Source organism: Lagopus leucura, unplaced genomic scaffold (genome assembly GCF_019238085.1).
Source record: "Lagopus leucura isolate 7727_CA_CO unplaced genomic scaffold, USGS_WTPT01 Super-Scaffold_100047, whole genome shotgun sequence".
Taxonomy (NCBI): Eukaryota; Metazoa; Chordata; class Aves; order Galliformes; family Phasianidae; genus Lagopus; species Lagopus leucura.
Genome location: NW_024962293.1, coordinates 3,235,217 through 3,244,520, shown reverse-complemented (window position 1 = coordinate 3,244,520; position 9,304 = coordinate 3,235,217). Strand labels below are relative to the sequence as shown.

Sequence of the window (9,304 nt, the reverse complement as noted above, 5' to 3'; positions counted from 1 at the left end):
CTGCTTTCTGTGATGCATGTCCTGCAAGGCCCACTTCTCCCTTCCTTCTGTGCCAGAGCATTTTAATTGATGCTAAGGCTAAATCTATTAGAAAACAACCAAGTAATTGGACCCACACTACGGTTAGGGAAAGGAGGAAGGAAATTTTGTCACATATTCATTGATTTCTAAGTTTTTCTTGGGAATTTCTTGAGAAAGCAACTCTTTCTTCCCCCTTAGCCAGAAACACATTAAAAAAGGGAGTGAGCGCCCACAGCTCATTTTATATGTGCACATTAAAAGCCTATGCCTTTAGGATAAACGCACATCATGCTTGTAGTTAGCTCTGTTTGGGCACTGAGTTACAGCACTTGCCCATACCCATGCTTTCAGCACTGCCTGCAGCTCTGACCACCTCTGTGTGCATACCAGTATAATGTCCTCAGCTGCTGAGCAAAGCTGGGGCAGAGAGCATGCCCAGCAGGAGCAGAGGCTGCTGAACACCCACACACAGTGCACTATAGGTGCTCAGCGCTTTTAAGTGCAGTGAAAATCATCTCCTCCACTCTCCTATGCTCTTTAGATGGCTCAGAGTGCCCATGGCAGAGGAACAAGCGAGTTACACCCACCAGTACCAGACCAAGTGACTCTGTCCATGAGAATAACATCTTTTGTTAACCTAATTGGAAACAATCTTTATTTAGGGCTGAGCAACTAATTCCTGTAATTCTTGTAATCCACAGCTCTTCTCCAGGCCATAATTCTGTCTTCCTCCAGAGCCTATGTGAGAAAGCAGCTGGGCAGGTATACTGCCTGGCTGAGATGCTCCAGCAGAACACACTCTTGGAATGACATGCTGCAGGGAGAAAGGGGAGACCAACATCACACAACTGTGCTGGTGACAAAACAAGGCTTGGCCTCATGCAGCGTAGAAGGAATTGTTCTTGCTCATCAGTGTGCATGCACCCTGCAGCAAGAGAAGGAGAGAAACTCCAGTGCCTGCAGGACTTTATCTCCTTCAAACAATGGCAGGTCTCCATCTCATAGCACAGCAGGGAGCTGCAGAGGTCCTGTGAGATCAAGCTGGAAAACAGTAGCAAATATCCAGGGGAGATGAACTTCTGTTTCCGATAAATTGCTTGGAACAGGCTGTATTTATACGGTTGTGCCTGAGCTATTTATAAAGCACACCTCTCATACAAAAAATGGTTAAAAAACATCTCTTGCACTGATGGATATGCTGATGTCATTGACACACAGATCATGTGCGAATAGGGTTCAGTGGGACTATGGAGAGCTATCATTTTTGTACCTGAAAATAATTAATAATCTAGATCCTATAAACTCAGCTATGCACAGCACACAGGCAAGTTAAACTAGGATCAGCACAAAAACTACTGCAAAACCTTCAGGCTTTCCCATTTCCTTAGGGGCTCATAATGCCATTCCTCTCCAGATGAGCTGAAAGTGGAAAACTGTCTGAGCCTATTTATGGGGGGGTGCAGGGACCTGGCCCCAAGTTTGCCCACAGGGCAACTCTTGAAGCAGAGTGGGATTTTCCTTGCTCCCTGACAATGCTACAAACTGCTCTGGTTTAAAGTGCTCCCCAGAGACCTGCACTAAGACACTGCATTGTCTGGGAATTGCCCTCCGGTGGGTATGTGACAGGGAAGCTTACACAAGCCTGTCCCTGTGCTGTCAGGTTCAGCAGTCACCAACCACAGAATGATCCGTGTGGGTACCAAACGCATCCATGCACATTTCTGCTGGGGTTTCGTTCCAGCTCAAAAAGGCTCAAGAATCATGAGAATGCTCTATCTTTACTCAATTTCTGCCTCCTGTGGAAGGGTTTTCAGACAAGAACATCTCCTTGGGGCTGCCTGGCCACATGATGTAGCCCCTTAGGACCAGTCTGCTCAGCCACACAGTTGCTGGGCATACAAAGCTGCTGCTGGATTTAAGACTTCAAAATGAGATTAAATTTAATTAATAAATTATTCTCTTAATGAGATTGAGAGTTAAAATTAAGCTGTCACAAGTACTTTATTGGAAGGCCTCATATTCAAGCACCCAGACCTTATTCTTGCTTTTATAGGAAGGATGAAGACTAAACCTATATCGCAGACTTATATTGGGCATTTACGTGTATGAGAGCACGGCTAGACTATCCTACACACCCCTGCTGTTAGCCTGAAAATTCATACATTGTATTGAATGTGGTTACTGCTCTCGCCATTTTCCTTTTCAACCTTTGGTACTTACTTTTTTTCAGCCAATGTGCCACAAGTCAGAGCCTTTCTTAGAGACGAGGAGGAAACTTGATAAGCTTGAGAACTCAGCCGACCTCCAGTTTCTTTCAATAGTAAATGGCAGGAATCAGTCCTGGCATAGTAGAAGATTAGATTCTGCCCCCTGCCTAGCAAATAGAGCAAGTCACCAAGAAGAAAAAATAAATTAAAAAAAAAAAAAAAAAAAAAAAATCACTGAAGAGCAAAAAGCACGGCTGAGCAATTGCTCAGTATCTGAAGGACAGATTGCAGAGTGGGAAGAAAGACAGCCCTGCACCTCCCACACAGAATCACTCCATAGGTTACAGAGTTTTCCTGTGCCAGGGCTACCTGCCCCCCTTGCTTATACACATCTGCTTTCTGCCTCCCTCTGTTACCCACCCAGGACACCTGCGTAAAGAGGAGCAACCACATGCACACTCCAGGTCTCTCAGCAGACAAGCTGAGACGAGCACCAGCGCCCGAGGCTGGTGCTGCCTCTGCCAGCTCCCATCGCACCCGGGAATCCGCGTGGTTCTGAGTTCTAGCACTTCGCCGGCACGGTGGGACTGGGGGCCCTCAGGGATGCTCAAGGGGACTGTACCTTCCCCACGCTCGAGATGGTGCTGGTGGCCCCGTGTCCTGCCCGGGGATGCTGCAGCCCGGCCAGCACCCTCCTTACCTTTCCGCAGGAGCCGTTCCGCTCCCTGCCGCCGGAAACTTCCTCTTGGCAACACCGGAACGCGAGGCGCGCCTTCCGCACCTGCGGTTCAGTACCGGCTACGGCGGACAGCTCCGCTGCCCTCACCGCGCCAGCCGCCGTCCCGGGTGCGAGCGGAGCGCAGCCGAGCCGAGCCGCCGGCCGCAGCGCCACGCTGGGAAAGCTTCGGGACACCATGCTGACCCGAGACAGGTGCAGGCTAGCAGCCCTCCCCGCGCATCCTTCCTCAGCCCCCTCTTCCTCAGATGGCCCTCGCACCGCTGCTTTCACAGCGAGGGAGACTAAGGGACGGAGAGCACCGCTCGAAGCACGTTCCCGCTGCTTCAGCATCCGCAGGCTTTCCCTTCCCTCCCGCCGGATCCCCGCGTTCACCTGCACGGGTTCGGGCTGCTGCCCGCTTACCTCTCCCTGAAGTCCCACCTGGTACCCGTCCCATACTGCCGTGCTGCGAGGGGCTCCAAGGACAGCCCTGGATTAACAAGCAGGGGCGAGCAGGGAGGAGTGCTGTGCAGTGCACTGTCAATAGGACCTGGTGTGTTTTCCATCTAAATCACTCGACCTGTCACTGTTTGGCAGGACGAGTCACAGCTGTTCCTTAGCCACGTACTGTGTCCATTCTCTCTCCACTAAAAGCTTGCCCTTGATTGGCAGTTAGTAAGAGTTTCAAGAGGTCTAACATTCATTTTGTGAGCTCCAGGTGTTACCAGGGTTGCTGCTCAGATTGAATTTGGGTGCTTGAATTTGCTTCAGAAAAGAGCCCTAGAGCTGGAGAAACACACAGCATTTCCTCTAAAATGTTAGGAGCTCTTTTTCCCTGACAAAAGCCTTTCTCCTCACTGGCTTCTTCCTGTCCCCTGTACAGCAAGCCACAGAGCCTACCAAACACAACAGGGACAGCAGGTAAACCACAACCTCTACTGTTGAACTGCTTTGTAATTTCAGGCAAGTGATTGAAACTCTCTTATTACCTCCACCGTGCAAAACTGGTAATGATTCTTTTCTAGCTCATGACTGGGGGCCATAACTCTGATGACTAAGAAAGATCAATACAAATCCTCACTGTACTTTTTTCTGTTAGAGATAAAACCTCCAGTTGATAGAGTGTCTTGTGCAAACCCTACTATTAAACCTGTTCAGGTCTTCAAGCAAGCCCACTGCAGCTGGAGCACTCAGAACACAAGGACATTTCATTTTAGCCTTGATATCAGTTGTGTTCATAAGCAGACAGCAGGCTAAGCTTCAGAGGAACACAGAGCTACAATACAATCAACAAGGCAAAAGTTATTTTCTGGAAAGCATGCTTCTAATATTTGACTTCAGTAACAACAGGGTTGAAAGGTAAGAAATCCTTCAGGATAGTAGAGATCAGATTCCTAAAGACAAGAGAACTACCACAAACAGGCATAGAGAAAATTCTGAAACCAAACTCCCTGAAGATGAAGTCATTGGCAGCTGATGTTTTCCATAAATCCCCATACCCTCTCCCAGTCCCACACCGTTACGTGGCTAAGACTGGTGGTCTTGGCATGTCATGCTAACAAAATGAAACTGGAACGTTTTAGATCCAGTTTCAGTGCTCTCACTTTTGACAAATCGTGTCCTCTCCTTGGGCTTCTTTTGTGCTGCCTGCAAATAGCATTAATAGCACATATTACCTGTCCGCACACAGCTCTGAAATGCTCAGAATGAGTTTTTCAGCATGCCAGTCACACTTTCCCCTTTGGAAGCTCCCAGGCACTTTTCATTCCCGCTGATCCCACGTATCAGTCTGTTGGGCCTCACTGTGCCAAATGCCCTACAGCTGCCCGTGTCCCTCACTGGCATTCCTAAACACACCTTTGCTGAAGAAGCAGTTCAGCAGCTTTGCAAGTAGCTTAAGGATGAATTTGATGGGTAATATCATATAAGAAACAGTGCATTTATTTAAAATAGATCTATGCTATGAGCTACACATACTGTTGCCCAACTTTTCACCATCTGTACAAGCTTTTAGCTTTATATTAAACAGACATTAATCCCATGCTTGTATACTTAGATGGATGCATAACACACGTTCTTGAGATGCATCTCCCCCCTCACAATTTGTACTTGAAACTGAAATGGAACTATATATTAAAATACACATTTCAGTTCTTGTGTTTGGCTCTTCAGTGCCACCTACAATTCCCACTGCCTTTGAGTTCTGGTTTCTCACATCCCACTTGTCCACCGTGCTTCAAATGTTGCTTGCAACTTGCAGTGCAGCTGTCCAGAGCTTAACTCTCAGCTTCCAAACCCCTCATCCTTGACCTGCCCTGTCTAGCTCCAGATAAGACATTGCTGTGTCCCCAGGAATGTGCTGAGTGCTTTCTTTGACCATGGTGCCTCCTTTATGCCACATACTCGCCTTGTGTCCCAAGGGAAGAGAACAGCACCATTTAAGGATGACATGATACACTGAACACATTGGGTTTACAAGCCTCATTTTCTGCAAAAACTCTGCAAGCATGCAGACATGTGCTAACATTCACAGTGTCTCATACTTGCACTGCAAAGTGAAATCAGTGCACTTAACATTGGCAGATAGGTGCATGCCTCAAGGTCCTCAATATATAGGAACAGCACACTATGTATAGAAATTGAAGTGCACAGAGGTCTACATGCCATGGTCTTGCAAAAGGCTCTGCATGAGTGAAATGACCTGGCAATAAACACAGCTTCTGCAGTGGCATATAAGGTGGTAAATATGGTACAAATCAAATACAGCTTTTAGGACACACCTAAGTGACACAAAAGGATACTATACAGTAGCTAAGTAAAGGTGGCTGGAAATCCAAGCAAGAGGCAAACATGTAACCAGAAAACTGGCTACTGTTGAGTCCTCCCTCCCAGCCACACACCACACACACAAATGCCACAAGAACTATCTTCTCTCTTCTTTGAATGCCATGTAGTCATGTTCTTCCCAGCCCTACCTTCTCCTTTCTCAAGGACTGAAAGCTAGCTGCCAGCTTAACAAGAATCACTGTAAATCATGGCTGTCCTCAGCATACCACTCGCCTTATCCACATCTTAACAGTCAATAGAAGCACCAGTACCCACTACCAGAAGGATCAGTTGCTAAGAACATTAAGGAAAGACCCATGCCACACCCCACTCCAGATTGAGTTCCTTTGATTATTTTTTTCTTCTAATGTTCAAAGTCTACTTTGAGCTCACAGATTTAGTATTTTACCAGGTTATTTTTGGAAAACGCATGTCAGATAAATTTCCATTAGAAATGCATCAATTTAAATAGATTTCGGCCAGACTTTTGAATTGCTCCTAATTCCTTTTGAAATCTATCAACTCACTTTGTCATTGCCTTGCTTTCCGTGTTGGAATATAAATCTGTATTGTTTCAAAGGAAGAGTCACTTTTGCACAGTCATTAGATACCACTTCATTATCCAGTTCAATTTTTAAACCATTTTTTTCCCTGTTCTTCTTTATAGGATTGCCAGGGCAATAACTTTCTCCCCTTATCTTCCTATTCATACAGCCCTTTGGCTTATGTGTTCTTTCTTTCCCATGTTCCAATGGCTTCATAGATTTTAATGAGCCTGTGGTCATATCTGCTATTAATTCTGTACTGTCAGTTCCTACCCCAGTGATAAGCTACAGGCAGAAAGAGTAGGATTAAACTAGCATCAAAGCAGCATTCTCTCCCATGTGTGCAGCTTCATTTGACTTGAGTTCAGTAAAAGTTATCTTGCCAAAAGCTTTGGACCTGTGGAAAACAGGAAATAGGAAGTACAACAACAACAAAAAAAAGATTCTCAATCTGTTCTGAAAACTACCAAGTAACGCTTACACACTGTCCTGAGACTACAAACTCAGGAAGCTCCAAGTAGCAAAATACAATAATGATGCTCATTTTGATCATTTCTAGCAGGCAGAGCTCCTGATGACAAAGTCCTGAAGATTCCGCACCACTGCAGCTATAGCCCAGACTTACTGAACCGGACAGCATCATGGTCCCCAGTACCTATCCTTAGGACCCAGAAAGTCTTGGGAGACACTGATTGAAACATCTCCTTAAATGAGGTACAAGCAAGCAGTTTCCTTAAGCCTAATCAACATGGCTGTTTCCTTAAGCCTAATCCCATCCACACTTAAGCACTGCCTGCAGCAGAAAACACTGTAATAGAAAACAGTATTCCTGTAACACAAAGCTTCACTTCTGCTACTCCTACCCTTAACTATTACCCACACCACACATTCACTGCAGAAGTTATACATGAATGTTTTCACAGAAGCTGGGCAAGTTTTTTACAGTCCAGAGCCAGTCTTGGGCTGTGCTGTGTCCTCCCAAAATGAGAACAGCAGGTGCAGGCTCAGTGCGCACATCACCTGCTGCTTTCCCTCCTAGCACTGGGAATGGTGCCTCTTAGAGAACCTTCTGTGATTAAGGTCTGGAGAATAGGAGAATTTAATCACAACAAAAGCTGTAACACTGGTCATCCTAGAAGGACTTCTGCAATATGATGCACAGCATTGGGGAATTAAGCCCCTCTCCCCTACAACGGAAAAGCAGAGCATATACATCCAACCTACTGCTTTCTACCAATTTTGGCCCAAAGCCAGCATGCACCATAGGCTCGTTACAGATAGAAGAATCTCTCTCATCTAATACCATCTAAAAGGATGCTGGAACAGGTTTCCATTTTCAGGTCCAGGAACCAAGCATAATGCAGAGCTGGAAACGCCATCTCCTCACTGCACGCCTCAGGGCTGGGCCACCCCATCCCAAGGTGGCCAAAGTTACAGGAGATGGCTCACAGCAGCACCAAGCTGCTTGGCATGGCTGAGCCCTGCAACGCAGTGCGAGGAAACAGGCCCTGAAAAGGTAATGCGGCAGATGGAATCCTTGTCTCCTGCTGCTTCTGCTACTGAATGGAGCCAAGCCACCTGCAGCTAGTAAATTGGTGCAGCTGCCCTTCTGCTCGGCATACCCAAGCTCTGGCAGCAGAGCTCTGGCAGCAGCTCTCTGTCATCTCTCCCAACCTTCTAGAGTCACAATACATCACTCCCCCTGTAACTATTACAAACTGAATGCTTCACTGTAACCAAGAATACATCCAAAAAAACCTAGCTGAAGGAAAACCTTCAGTCAGCCAACCCAGTCTGAACATTGCAGATAAGCAGGCAAAACTGTCAGGTATCTGGTAGCTTCTGGTGGCAGAGAGGGCTGAGTAAGGGAAAGGCAGCTTTTTTCTGGGGCTGGATTTAACACTCCCACCCAGCCACACTCCAGTCTTTGCCACTCAGCTCCTCAGTAGACCTAGTGCGCTAATGCAGGTTTCCAACATGTTTCCTCTCCACCCTTTAAAGAACCACAAAGATTCTCATTATAAGCCAGTAGGTTCCTAGGAGCTCCTGTGAACACACGCATACACAGCTCTCCTCCCCATCGCAGAGCAGCCTGTGCGGAGGTTCATCAAGAACACACAAGTTCATATAATTGCACTGAAGCACATAACACGGTGCTCCTTCTTAGACTTGCTTGTAGGTAGCTTTTTTTTTTTTTTTAAATTAATGGTTAACTTAGTAGGGTTTGGGATCTGCATATGCCACTGGCAGGAATCCACAATTGGGGCACTACAGAAGTAGTCTGACCCACCTGGAAAGCAAACAATTCACACACACAGCAATGGGGAGATGTACAATGACTGCAGCTACATAATAATAGTTCACCAGTACTGGTTATACTTCAGAAATAAATTGCTAGTCTTTGAAAAGTTTGGATGAAGCAGTTACATGTGCTGCACACAGATCAAGCTATCAAACTGCTTTTACTTACTCCAGGGAAAAGCAGTATTTTTTCCACTAAGGAGTTGATGAACAGTTGCGCACTGGTATTTCTTTTTCTTTTTTTAAAACATGTAGATGATGAAAAAATCTCAGAGCAGTATGACTATCACGAGAATGATTTCTAAAACAAGAAGCATGACAGCTCCACACCCACAACAGCAGAAGTAGCAGCCACATGCTACTGGTTGGAGCTTATATTAAAGTTATGGTTTAACACTGTCTTCAATGCAGTGAATTGCACATGAAATAATGAAAGTTCGGTACAAGGTGAAAATAACAAATGGCAACGCTACCCAGGTCAGAAAGTAGTTCACACTCTTGCTGCAATGCACTGAAACACCATCATAGTGCCTGTATAATCAATGAATATAAAGATGATATAATTATGAAATAAACAAGAGAATTTGGCAAAGCAGATTATAATAACACATAGAGAATACATAGAACACTTACCCACACCCTGGGCTCGCTGCAAAACTCCAGAGGAGGGATCTCCAGAAGAGCTC

The 9,304-nt window shown here is 45.9% G+C and overlaps 1 long non-coding RNA gene across 1 annotated transcript in view; it reads right to left on the bottom strand.

Annotated features, from left to right (window-relative positions):
* LOC122187392 overlaps positions 1-9,304 on the bottom strand; it is a 22,336-nt gene extending 13,032 nt beyond the window's left edge. The window contains exons 1-2 of the long non-coding RNA XR_006181303.1: positions 9,252-9,304; positions 2,242-2,395 (exon numbers count right to left, since the gene is read on the bottom strand). This is a non-coding gene — a long non-coding RNA (uncharacterized LOC122187392). The remainder of the gene's footprint in view (positions 1-2,241; positions 2,396-9,251) is intronic.